This window comes from Paramormyrops kingsleyae, chromosome 2 (assembly GCF_048594095.1).
Source record: "Paramormyrops kingsleyae isolate MSU_618 chromosome 2, PKINGS_0.4, whole genome shotgun sequence".
Lineage (NCBI taxonomy): Eukaryota > Metazoa > Chordata > Actinopteri > Osteoglossiformes > Mormyridae > Paramormyrops > Paramormyrops kingsleyae.
This window is the reverse complement of record NC_132798.1, coordinates 27,145,769-27,160,067: the sequence shown is the minus strand read 5'-3', so window position 1 is coordinate 27,160,067 and position 14,299 is coordinate 27,145,769. Positions and strand designations below refer to the sequence as shown.

General features: G+C 39.1%; 1 protein-coding gene across 4 annotated transcripts in view; it reads right to left on the bottom strand.

The window, feature by feature from the left end:
* The window catches only part of LOC111850302 (uncharacterized), a 28,348-nt gene that overhangs the window by 8,979 nt on the left and 5,070 nt on the right, over positions 1 to 14,299 (bottom strand). For 2 of the 4 annotated variants that reach the window (XM_072708860.1, XM_072708862.1), the window contains exon 2: positions 6,652 to 6,827. The exons of 1 other annotated variant lie outside the window; for it this stretch is intronic. The gene's annotated coding sequence lies outside the window, so the exon portion shown is untranslated. Of the gene's footprint in view, positions 1 to 6,651; positions 6,828 to 6,994; positions 8,546 to 14,299 lie in introns of those variants that run through there. One more of the 4 variants, XM_072708861.1, reaches the window with a different exon arrangement.

The window sequence follows — 14,299 nt, the reverse complement described above, 5'->3', positions numbered from 1 at the left end:
GCGGACAGATTTCAAATGAAGGCATCTCCACACTAATCCCCAATTGCTCCCAGAAAACAATAGGATTTCAGTACTAATGAGATTCAGCACAGCCTTTGTTTACAGTATCAATCTCACTTTGAAAACAGTTTTCCAGTGAGATTCCTCCCTAAACATCTAAGTGAGGCTGCAATGCAGTGGCTTACTCAGCACGTATGTGCAGCCAAATAACCTTAAGGACGGAGATTAATTAATTAGACTGAAGGGAAGTCAGATGCATTCTGAAACCAAGAGAAAATTCCTGCATTTAAGACTAGCTGTAAGGTTTAGATGATCACATATATTTATTTAAAGAATATACACTAAAAGAAACTGCGAGAACTGGGGTATAGATGCTCAATAATGTCTATAATTGAACAATCAAATATGAAATGGAACAAGAAGCACATAACTGTGAGACAAGATGCACATCCATGCTAATAACACATACAGTACTAGTGAGTAAATTTGCCCTGGACTGACTATTGAGTTATGGTTCTCGGAAGTGCACAAGCCTTGGCTGTTCAACTCAAAGCTAAAGCACAAACACTGCTAAAGAAAAACACTTTCACACATGTGACACTAACATATTCAAACGGACTACTGACTTTTTTTTCCAGTCCTCTGCAATCAATAATTGATATAAAAAAAGCAAAAATATGCACTTTTATTAATTACTACTTGCCATCTGCCTCAGCCCTCTACTAATAGGTTTATATAGGAATCAGACATAAACCAATGACACTGCTGCCATACTATAAATAGGGGACTCTACAGGGGACATACAGCAATCAGCAGTCTGCAGGGAAGCCAAGGAGAGCACTGGTGGCAGCCTTTGACGTCATGTAACCAGACTCCTGGCATTAAAAATGTGCGATGGCTCTGTTGCCAGGCATTGACTATTACAGTTCTAAGTACAAAGAAAATGGGTGTTCTTAGCTCGTAAAGAGCTGAATGTTACTTTTACTGATTCTATCTTTAGCAGTAAGAGGCTCACAAATAACACCCATACACAGATCACTACTCAGATAAATGCTGACAACCATACTTTTACACAAATACACTTAATTATGCTCATATACACTAAATCAGTAGAACTACTAGTTAAATATCTTTATTATAACAGAAGTCAATTCAAATTATGGTTTATAGGCGGGTTAGGGGTAGACGTATGCGTGTGCGCACGTCTACAGGGGGGCGGGTTAGGGGTAGACGTATGCGTGTGCGCACGTCTACAGGGGGGCGGGTTAGGGGTAGACGTATGCGTGTGCGCACGTCTACAGGGGGGCGGGTTAGGGGTAGACGTATGCGTGTGCATCAGCAGGGGCAGATGGACTTCACAGCTCTGGGGTTGAAGCTGTCTTTCAGTCTACTAGTACATGTTTTTATGCTTCTGTACCACTTTCCTGAAGGCAGTGGTACAAACAGTCCATTTCCTGGACGGGTGAGATCTGCAGCTATACATTTGGCCCTCTTCGGCACCGTACCAGCATATAGAGAGTCCAGGTCTGGGAGAGGACTTCCTACAATCCCCTGTGCTGTTCTCACCACCCGTGCCAAGTCCTTCCTGTCCTGTGCTGTGCAGTTGCCGTACCACACGGTCATTCCGTGACAAAGAATGCTTCCTATAGCAGATCTGTAGAAGTTTGTGAGCAGCCGAGAGGAGAATCCAGCACGTCTCATTTTCTTGAGGAAGAAGATCTTTGTCGGGCCTTCTTTACCAGATGAGATGTGTTCAAAGACCAGGTCAGATCCGATGTGATGTGTTTACCCAAAAATTTGATATTGTCCACACCCATTACAGCCTCCTCACATACAAGTATAGGAGCATGTTCTGTACTTCTGGACCTCCTACAGTCCACGATGACCTCTTTGGTGTTACTGGTGTTGAAGATGAGGTTGTTAACTGAGCACCATAGTGCTAGGTGTTGTATCTCCTCTCTATAGTGAGCCTCATCATTATCTGATATGAGACCCACCACAGTCGTATCATCCGCAAACATCACAACCATATTTGTGGCATGGATGGCAGAGCAATCGTGCGTAAATAACGTAAAGAGTGCTGGGCTGAGCACACGACCCTGTGGCGTGCCTGTGTCCAGAACCAGTGTAGCTGATGTACAATCTCCAACCACCTGAGGCCTGTTGGTAAGAAAGCTGTCTCGCTGGATCAGGGACTATGTGGACAAAACCAGATTATATAGCTTTTGTACCAGCTTGTCCAGGATTACAGTATTAAATGCTAAACTAAAATCGATGAACAGCATCCTAACATAGGTGTTAGGGCACTGTAGATGAGGCAGGGCTGTGTGAAGTACAGTGGTACCTTAGTACTCAAACTCATTAGAACTTGAATTTCTTAAAAGTCGAACCAACCAGTTCGGAAAAAAAAAATTACCTAGAACTCGATCTGAATCTCTTAAGTCAAACCATAAACGCCGACCTAAGATAACTTGTATGCGTGGGGAAATGAATCACGCGGCACGTCTCTCAGCGGAAACAAAGGGTAACGCTTCAGTCTCAGCCTCGCATTCATTGCGATAGCATTTTTTGTTAGTGATAGTGCTTTTTAATAGAAAATATCAGGTAATACACTGTACTTTACATCATTTTGGTAGCCATTGCACATTGTTTAGATACATTTATGTTCTTGCTTTACAAATTTGTCACGCCCGGCTCGTACGATCCTCCTGTGTGCCACGCCCTCCTCATTAACCTCGTGTGATATCCCGATGTCATCAGCTGTTTCTCGTTATTTAAAATTAGTCATGTGTATTTGAGTCCGTGTTCAAGTATGTTTCCCTGGTCCTGTCATTGAAGTGTACTCCGTGTTGTGCCTTGTTGGCCAGCAATAAACCCAGTGTTCTTGGATTTCCGTCTGCCTGACCCTGATTCCCTGCTCGCTTGTCCTGCGCATGGTGTGACCAAATTACTGTTTTGTTAAATGTGTTTAATATATGCTCTTTTTGTTTTATCCTGTTCATTTTGTGTTTAAATGCTAAAAAAACATATTTAGGTATAATTTTTTGGGGCCGGGAACCAATTAATTGGTTTTCCATTATTTCTTATGGGGAAAATTCGAATCAGAACATGAAGTTTTTAGGTTCTGAGATACCACTGTACTATTGAGATGGCATCCACTATAGATCTGTTCTTCCTGTAGGTGAACTGATGGTTGTCAAATTTAACAGAGATGGCATCCTTGATATACTTTAGGAGGATTCTCTCAAAGCACTTCATTATTACTGGGGTCAGAGCCACAGGGCGGTAATCATAACTGTTCAGCATTACAGTATTTATAGCTCCATGCAGGCATATTTAATTGATTGTTGCTGTTTAGCTTGGTATCAGCATGTTGCTATCAAGCTGAATAAACATTAATACTCGAATAAAACATGTCAATTATATTACCAAGCTAAGTGTAAACGATTTTCATATAATTAATGTTTTTTAAAAGGTGTGTTTTTATTAACAAACGTATTTTATTGATGTAAACGCATGGTGCCATGTTAGGGGTGAACTTATATATAAAAATAAAAAACCCCAGATACAGCACCCAGGACTTAGCATCAGTATGCACCCAGATAAAAGTACCTAAATGGACTTGATAGGACAGCCTACATTGTGTGAGAATACCAGTTTATGTGGTTTAGTGGTATGCCATAAAACTTTGCTCAAGTAGACCTAAATTATTCCTCTGAAACTACCCCTGCTTCCAGGCCATAAACAGAACTGTAAATATGATTCCATGGACTTAATTCTCTGTGAAAATGGTCAATGATAATGTATAAAACATTCCTCCATCCCTCAAAAGTGCCCATTCTAAATTTTCATTAGACATCTCAATTGAAATACTTTCAAATCACAGAGAGGAGACGGAGAGAACAAGGGAGTTCAAGTAGATTCAAAAGTAATATACTATAACAGGGGGAACATGTTTTTGGCTTATTTAAATGGGGGGGGGGTAGATCTAACAGACACATACATTTTTTAACTAAATACCCTAAAGCTTTGGTCACGTATCTACTCATAGAAACAATCTTTCATCTCCAATTCAAACATAGCTTGAGGTGCTTCTTGCATGAACAGATGTGGCATGACAAAGCAAATGCATGGAATGTTACCATTCTAGATCACAAAATGGAATGTTACTGCTGATCAGATCACCAGCAGCCTTTGGTTGCATGGCTACTATAAAACACATCAAAAAAACAATTACCACCTCTAAAAATTCTAATTTTGCTGCCAAAATTTGCAGCATGATATTTGGGCATGTATTTGCATATATTATTCACCACACTGATCAAGTATTCCATGAATGAGAATGAGGAAAGCAAAACTGCACACAGATTCCCATAAGTCCACACATATTTATAACTGCACTAAAGATTAGTGGACTTTTCTTTTGCTTTTATTTTAATCTATATTTGTGCATGTGAACGATTACCTGGAAATACAGGTACAGTTAATGCAACACAAAGCCCAGAAGAACCCAGTTCATAGCCTGTATTACTTTGAGAACAGAACTTCAGGTGGGTTTCACCCAGCAATACCGCAATAGCTCATGACTGATATCACAGTCAGCCAAGGGAACAAAAATGGGAAAAAAATGCAAATGATACTACAGCTGTTCTTACTGGGCTTTAGACTAGCAGCTGCTTGCCCTAGAGACATGCTCAAGATACTAGGTTGTTGCAGAACAACTACAGCCACAAGAGAGAGAGCAAAGTCTTCAGAGCCATAAGCCAAATCACCTGGAAAGTCTGAGCGCTGACAGTGAACATGGTTTAGAGTTTACCACTATCAAAGGAAACTAAATGGACAAACAAGAACTTTTTAATAACTGACTGAACAATACATTCAAGAGCATCAATTTAAATAAAAGAACTAAATTTTTTTAACTGGTCAGAATCAGAACACAAGTAAATGTATCAGCTACTGTGGATTGAGCCCTGCTGACCTCAACAAGACTGCCGTGGGCTTTCAGAAATAAGAGGGCCAGCAGGATGGACTTGAAAGGAGAACCAGAAACAAGTATGACGAAGCACTGCCCCTCCTGCAAACAGCTTGTGGTTTCATTTTATTTGACAGTTGGTTCTTCCTGTTCAGCAGACCGTGTTTAGTTTTGTGCTAATTAATAAACACCATCTTTTGGAACCTTGCCATCCCATTCTGTTACACCCATGCAATAGATCAGAATACTTACAGAAAGAAATAACTTATATTAAGAATCAAAGTATTACCAGCCTTCTACTCCATAGATTCTATTTATACTCACTCACACACACACACACACACACACACACACACACACACACTTCATTCTTTTATAGGTATCCTACATCAAGAGTGTGAAAACATTATCTTCACTTTTCCCATTTCCTAGAAAATCTCTGGTAATGTGCTACTAGCTTCCTAGACACTTTTAATGTTTGCTTTTCCTTATACAAGTATGAACCATGACAGCGCAATACACTCTAAGTACGAACACACTGATGCCTACTCCAGAGTAGGTACTTTTTGCTCAAACTCAAACTACTGGGGAGGCGCTAACAGAGATAACTTACTGATCACTAGCACCGGTGGTAACTTGGAAGTTTCGTGGAAGTGCAGGGAAAAGAGAAGTAGCGGAGCAAAAATTGGGCAGATGGAATTATTTTTGTACCTCAATTATATTTAAAGCATAAATTAATACATTTTTGCTTGCATTTCCATATTTCTGTATCAGAAAATTAAATAACCAATACACGTTTGTTTAGTATCGGCAATGCTGGCGGTTAAGCTTATTCATGGGATAACGTTACATCGTATTTTATTCTGTGGAAAAGGAAAGATCAATCTGCTATCCAGATTTAATTAAAAAGTATAAATGTCATGGGTTGTATAAACAAAACATAAATAAAAAGCTGCATCCGGTTTTGATTGCAATCGATCCCCCAATAACTAACAAAACGCCTTGTTCATCCTCCATTGATTTAGGATGATGGTGTAGTTTTGTATGAAATTATGCATGAAATTTAATCTACCAGAGTCTTTCTTCTCCATCTCCCATGCTTATTCAGCATAAAGGCCTTGGTTCCTGTTGTTCGGTGAGAAAGCGATAGATGAAAGTGGCCCGGAGCTACAAAAGTCCCGGTCGAGCCCAGGAACTTGAAAACAGGGACCAGCTACCAGAACTTCAGTGTGAAAGCGCCTCATAGCAGTGGGTCCCCAGGACTGGAGTTGAGGACCATTGCATTATTACTGGCTGACAGAGGTCATCCCAAAAACCTGCACCCACACTGGCCCACTATGGATCATCAGGTTCCCCAACGATGGTTTAGATGATGGATAGGCTGGATTAGGCACTACATCAATATTTTTTGCAAGCTCATGGGAGCCGAATGAAATGAGGTGGTGAACACATGCCTTAAGTTTGACACCTGGAGTACAGGGGAAGTTGTAGGGGCGCTATAAAAGCACCAGAACTCCAGTGAAAATGTGTTCTGCTATTAAGCAGAGGGGCTCTCTTACTCTCAAACTGGGACACGGTGCTGCACAGAGCCATGTGGGTCCTCTGTCTCCCGCTGTCAAGTCTGTTACCTTTTTCAGAGCCATTGCACTGCACGCTGTACGACAGCATGTGAGACTTACTGTGCCTAGACGAGCAACGCTCTCGCACACCGTCTCTCCACACCTCTGCCCGTCCTGTCGTGGATGAATATGGTAAGACGTGTCACACTGATCTTCTCTTTTCCACTTTGAAGCAGCACTGAATCCGGGTTGAGGGCAAGTAGTATTAGACAATTCCCCAATCTGAGGGCTATTTCCTAGAAAAACAAACATCATGCTAATCAGTAAAACACCAAAATATACACAAAAATCTACTTTATTTTTCTTGATGTGATATCAGTTCTGGAATTGCTTTTAACCTTAACTCTGCTTCTCCTTTGTCAGCCCCCCTTCCCCCACAAAACCAGGAAAAAAAGCAGCTTACACTGGGAGCCACACTGCTCATTCTCCCCTGTGCTCCTTCTTTCACTTTCTCCCTTTGCTTGTACCAGCTGCACTGCACTTCAGTTTGCCTTTTCAGCTCATTTCGTAGCAGCTGATAAACACTTGCATGCTCGGTCAGCATTGAACGGTATATGAAAAGGGGAGGAGGGAGGTGAAGATAAGATGCATCTGATTGGTTGGAGGAGGGGGGTCAGTTGCAGGGAGAAATCTCCCAATAGGCAGACTGCAAAGCACATTAGTTATGAATGGGTGGGGAAGGTGACAGAAGCTCCTCCCACCTGCTCAGCCTGTTTAGTAAAACAGAAGCAGCAGTAACATTCCATGACAGACACGGCCCCGGTGGAAGTAGAAAGCAAACGCATGCCTGAGTGTGCGACACAGCTCTAACGTCATGCTTTTACAGAGCAAGGCACTGACCACACGCCGCTACTTGTTTAACAACTTCTTCATTCCCAAGGACGGAGAAAACCAAACTGCACAAATACATCTGATTCACATCTGTTTCTGGAAGAAATGGCCCACAAGGTTCTGTAACATTTTCTTTCCAGAAAATGTTCTCCCCACAAATAAATGTCTAGCGCATTAACTAAGGCAGACAACAGATCGCAGTTCAAAACAAGGAATCAGACATTGTTGTAAACACTGAAGACCACGTGAAGACTTATTTCACACAAAGGTATGAATAAGCAATGCGGTCTTAGTAATAGGGTACCACTTTACAATAAGACTACCCTTATGAAGGGTTTCTAAATGGTTTATAAACAGGTTAAGTGAACACTTTATAGATGATTAACAGACAATTATAAACAAGTTCAATTTTCAGTAATGAATCACTACCATTAAAAAGTGGGAGCCTTATTGTAAAGTGGAATCGAGATAGATGTATAACCTTAGGTGAAAACCTAATATTCATATGCATATGTAATATAAAATATTATCTTTCCCCCAAAATAATCAGTCAATTTATGTCAGATGGATTAGAATAGTAACCCGAATAATTTTTTGGTAAATATTTTGGCACGTCAACAAATGAATGCAGTGTACATTTTATGTAATATTTTACAATACAGGGGTCACTTATGATAAAAATAATGCAAAAAAAATTTAAATCATATATTTCTCATTTTGGCTAAGGTGTATTTTAATGTGGAAAGTTCTGGGGGTTCCACAAGTGGTGCTTTAGTTTGCAACCATGATAGGGTGGGGGGGACCAGAGAAAGAGTAGGCATTCTGTCTTTCTGTAACTGTGGTACCACAATATGAAACCATTCACTGCCATACACTTCAAATATTTAAAGGACCAGTCAGTCATTTACGGCTGGTTTTAAAATTTGTGTACTTAATCATTATGGCTTTATACTGATCTGTAATACATGCAATTTTTTTAGCAGTATATAGTATACATGCAAAACACAACATACAACTTTGTATTCAAGCCAAAACACATTCAAATTCCTTATAGCTTCTTTGTAAAAAACATTCCTTTATTTAGGAAAACAAAGACGGTGTGCCTTTAAGAATTCAGGCTTTCCTCTCCCCCTGATCCAGACCCCTTCAGTCCCACCCCCCACCATGAGTGCAGCTGGGGTAACACTAAAAAGCAAAAGCGTTGGTACTGTGCTTTTCATTCACCCATGCAATTCCATCTTTAATCTATGATTTGGATTTTGGAAAATACAGATTTTTCTCATTTATAAAACTAACAACCAGCTAAAGCATATGGAACTTTTAGCAAAAAAAAATGCAGATGAAAAATCCATTTTATTGGGGTTTTCCCAACAATATATGTTTGGAGAGGAGAATCTGATAAAGTATTATCACAAAACACCCCCCCACACACACACACAGATGACTAATAAAACAAAGCAGACCCATCCCACTATTCAGAATAAAAAAAAACACAGAATTAAAACCTCACTCACTACCATAAAACAGACTACACCCTGGGAAACATCAGTTGCAATGCAGCTGGTGTCACTTATGCAGTGAAAAAACATACATAAAGAATAGTTACAGGCTTTATATGAGAAAAATAAGACATGCAGACCCATGTACATATAGAAAAATACATCCATCACTGTTTAGTCATAACACTAAAAGATGTGCTCTTAGGATGTTTTCTCAGTGTCTCTGAAGCCAGACCAAGTTCAGCAATAAATAAAAAGGTTCCCCAAACCATGTAATTGCCCTGATCCTATTTCTGCAATGACTGTAAACAGTATCCTCACAACTAAATAAAGAACCAAGGGATTAAATTACATTTGTTGTCTCTTTTGCCAGTTAAAAGAATCTGGCTGAGCTTTGCCCCAGCCTCTCGGAAAATAATTACAAATAATAATCATAAAAATAATGTGGTATTTCTGAACATGACTTTGCGTAAAGGCTGAGATGCCTTCAGAGAAAGCATATGTAAATGTGAGGTGGGGAGTGTGAGAGATGAGGATTAAAGCTTTCTACAGTTACAGGAAAATCCTTTTTTAATCAGCTGAATCTGAGAAGGCTGCCGCGTCTGTAGGCTGATGTTACAGGAGGTACAGCCCAAAGAGTTCTGTCTTATGCAACAATTAAAAAAAAGTGGCACCTGCCAATAATAACACTGTTTACACTGAAACTGAAATAGAAATTATACACCCAGGTGTGATACTGAACTGCATTGTAAGTCACCACAAACATCCACCCTGCTTTGTTAAAAGTTTCTTCAAAGACATTAGAAAATATGGAATTTTTTTAAGTTGCTATTTATTTTTTTACTGGGTATTTTGGAACAAGAAGCACATAAACAGTCCATCAGACAGTGTTCCTGATTTGCTTTCAGAGCATTTAGAGATTTAGCAAATAGATGAATATATATTTGAGGAACTGGCATCCCAGCCAGCATATCACCTTCCTGATCTTCTACATACATATGTATATATTAAGAACATGACCTTTTTATGTCAAACCATAGTAGCTCACAGTGATTTATGACAAGTGAAGAGTGAAGGGCTGAGATCAACTGTTAGTGTAAAAAATGGCATTACATAATAAATAAATATCAGTCAGGGAGAGAAGGACCTACACTAGTGAACAGCCACTTTCCAGTACAGGCCTCAGTAGATGCTCTGTATTTCTATCCTTAATCAACATACTTAACCTTACATATTAGGGTCTATTTGGCAGAATGTAACAGATTTCATGGGAAACTTCTAAATCACCGTTATATTAATGCTAACCGTGTATTAATGTATGCAAAGTAATTACATTTCAAGAAGAAAATATTTCAGAAAATTAAACAGTACAAGATAATGATGACGACATTTATTGCAAAGCAGTAACACGCCTTTATAAGAAGAGAGATCCACACCCTGACATAAACACATCATCTGTGTCAGCAGCCCTATTTGGGCGACAAAGCTTCCTTAGTGCTGCACAGGAATGTCCCCATGAGGCGCCAGGCCACCTCAGTTCATGTACTTAACCTGGATGAATTTGACAGTCATTATTCTGATTTTTTAAAAACACGTCCCTAGAAAGGGTGAACGCAGTTTCACTTGCCAGTAACCGATCAGTATGTAGAATGTGCACTATAAAATAAAATCGACATGAAGACCTTGAACCATTTAGAGTACGTTCTTCTTAATTACTCAAATCTTTTTGTGCTATTCAACTGATGGTTCAGAGAACACAATATATCCAGAGTCCTGAAGAATCAGTTAAATGGAAAAGATTAACACAAACAGTTTGAGAAAATGAGTTATGTGAAAAGGACTTGGAAGAGCGGGAGACAGAAGAAAGTCCGCATCATTTCCATGTAGAGAGACACTTTACCAGGCTCACACGCATTTCCACTGGACTGCCAAACTGAGGCAAAAAAACACACAAGTCAAACTAATTTGCTTCTGCACACAGGAGGAAAGCCAGCAGTCAAACTGTTCGGCAAACAACCCAGATCTGATCAAGGTGAGAACATCATAAGCCCTAGCTATCGAGAGATGCCAGGACAAGCTGTGCTCCACACACACACAAATTTTTTTTTTAAATCACACTGGGCCCTTTAAGGGAACGTTACTATTTAATTTATAAAGAAAATAGCAAATTCTGACCAGTTTCTCCTATATTTGAAGTTTGGCTTTAACATTTTTCATATTGTAATCATTCAATGACATATGTTAAAGGTCAGAAAAAGGCCACAAACAAGGGCCATATTGAGAAGTTTGCTAAACTGAATTTAAAAAAAGGGTTTTTGATTGATTTCCAAAAATAATCCACATCCTAGAGTAGAAATATGGACAAGTATCTCCACCTTGTTTGCTAAGAACTGGTATCTTCCATTTACTGATTCCTCTGATACAGCTGCTTTCCAGTTTATACTTCAGGGATTCTGAAAGGGCTGAAATCACTCATGATGCACACAGCAGCCCTCAAATAGCAAACTCCGAAACATCACACACATCTCATCAACATCAGCTGTAGCAACTAAATTCATTATTGCCATATGCTCTTGTTTTAAAATAACCAACAATATTTCCACCTATTTTCCATCACATGACTACAGGGCTAAGGTGAGCCCTGTTGGCAAACAGATGACCAGTCCATCACATGACCCCCACTCAGGCACAGAATCACAGACAGGGCAATTTAGAGACCTAATTGTATGCTTTTGAACTGTGATACATTCTTGGGTTTAACTGAAAGCATTCTGGAGTTAAATTCTGGGTTAAAACCATGCCTATAACTCACTAAAACCAAAATTTCATATGCTCTCTTTTTCCTACAGCTATCAGTGTCAATAAAACACACAGGACTGAAGGTCATAAAAATGAGTAATGTCAAACATTGATAAAAATAAGTTGTCTTTAGGCTGAGCTACTGTATCAGAAGGATGCTGTATGTTTATAAGCAAGCCAAGCGAAAACTGTCACACAATCAATACAAACTCTGCAAGGGTACATTAAATCAAGTAAATAAAAGCACTGACTGCAATTGAGCACACTTAATCTCCAGCTCTATGTTAACTGCACTCCTACAAATAAGATGTGATTGTCCTCTAAGAAGAATCATGCTGGCTAACACTTATTTTATATTTAAGACCCAATAACACAACACAAATGGCAGAGTTGGTAAATATACTACATAAATTGCTAGAACAACAGGGGGCTGACTTACTTAAGAACATCATTGCTTGTGTGTAAGGGAAAGCCCATAACTGCTTGCCATGAGACAAGCGACTTCATACACATTTTAACCAAAGTGCCAGCATCCGTTTCTTTAACGTGCCACTTTGAAGGAAATTAGTTCAAAACTTCTGAATCACAATGGTGTTTATTTTGAGAATATTTGGTGTTTTGAATAAAATTTGGATATGATGTAAGAATGGTTATTGTGTCAAGAGTTCATTTTAATTAGGGTTATCTAGGGCTGCCTGATTAACTAAAAAAAATATAATCATGATTATTATGGTTAATACTGCAATTGTGATTATTTAACACGATTACTCATTGACTTTGGAAATATAATGCATTTATTAGATTAAAATAATTGTGATCCAGCCATCACCCTTTCTTTTCTAACATTAGGCCATACAGTGAATGCCCTGGTTTGCAATCCTGATTGCAAAGTGAGCAAAAATTCATCCTCGTTTGTCCTTGTTTAGAAAGATAACATGTAAGAAAGAGCATTTAAAACACAGTGGATCTGCTCAGTTTCATTTAGTGCTCAGGGGGAAGCAGCACAGTAGTACAGTCCAAGTGTGACCTTTATCCCTTTTTCTTCTTTCTTCAGAAGAAACCAAATCACAATTGTTAGGGTTAAATGGGAACAATATCAGATTATTAATGTCAGTAAGTCAGACTGCTTCCCCTTGCCCCAAACAAGACACATTACATTTTACGCACTAAAAAAAGCAAGCAAAGTCTGATGACAGACAGGCGTTTCTGCAACAGTAAGCTAATGTTTAATAATGTGATGCTCAGGAAATGCTTATGGAAAGCTACAGCTACAGCAGTTTTAATGTGAGCCCATGGCAAGCACTGTGGGGAATAATGTTGACAGTACAGGTGGTCATCAGTCGGACTCACTTTCAACACGGGAAATAAGGGCAACTCTGAAAAGTTTAGATGGCAAGTCAGTGCAGCACAGGAGGGGAAAAAAAAACATGTTTCCAAATCTTAGTTAATTATACAAAGGATAAGATGAATAAGGATATGTAACTCATTGGATTTATTCATTTAAATGATTACTACATTACTTACTCTTGGAATGATGAGATACAACCCCATTTCCAAAGTTGAGATGCTGTATAAAATGTAAATGAAAACAGAATACAATGATTTATAAGTCATATAAACCCATATTTAATTGAAAATAGAATAAGGATAACATCAAATGTTGAAACTAAGAATCTTTGTTTTATGACAAATACACTGCTCAGCCAAAAAAAAAAAAAGTCACCATTTGAATTTTTTATTGGGCTGCCTTTAGCTTGGATCACAGCGCACATTCATCATGGTACTGTTTGCACAAGCTTATGCAATACTTCAACATTTATTTTCATCCAGATTTGCATTCATTTATCACCAAGATCTTGTATTGACAAGCGAGTTGAACCACTCTGTCTTCAGTCTTCAGCACATCCCAAAGATCCCAAAAGTTAAGGTCAAGACTCTGGTGGTCAAATTATGTGCGAAAATGATTCCTCATGCGCCTGGACCATTGTTTCATTAATTGAGCCTGATGAACCTTGGCATTCTCGTCCTGAAATATGCCCATGCCAAGAAAAAAATCCATTGACGAGGTGTAACCTTCAGGTACTCAGCTGACTTCACTTTATTGCTACATAATGTTGCTGTGCTGTAATAATGACCCAGTCATTGTTCTTTAAGTACCTGCTGATTTAAATTCAAATGGCCACTTTGTTTTTGGCCAGGCAGTGTATACGCTGAATGTGAATTTGATGCCAACAACATGTTTCAAAAAAGCAGGGAGAGGGGCATGTTTACCACTGTGTTGCATCACCTCTTCTTTTAACAACACTTTGTAAATGTTTGGGAACTGAGGTGACTAGTTGCTGGAGTTTTGAAAGTGAAATATTCTCCCATTCTTGCCTGATATAGATTTTCAACTGTTCAAGAGTTTTTAGTCTCTATTGTTGTATTTTTCGTTTCATGATGCATCAAATGTTTCCAATGGGTGACAGGTCTGGACTGCAGGCAGGCCAATCAAGCACCTGGACTCTTCTACTACAAAGTCACATTGTTGTAATATGCACAGAATGCGGTTTAGCATTGTCTTGCAAGGCCTTATCTGA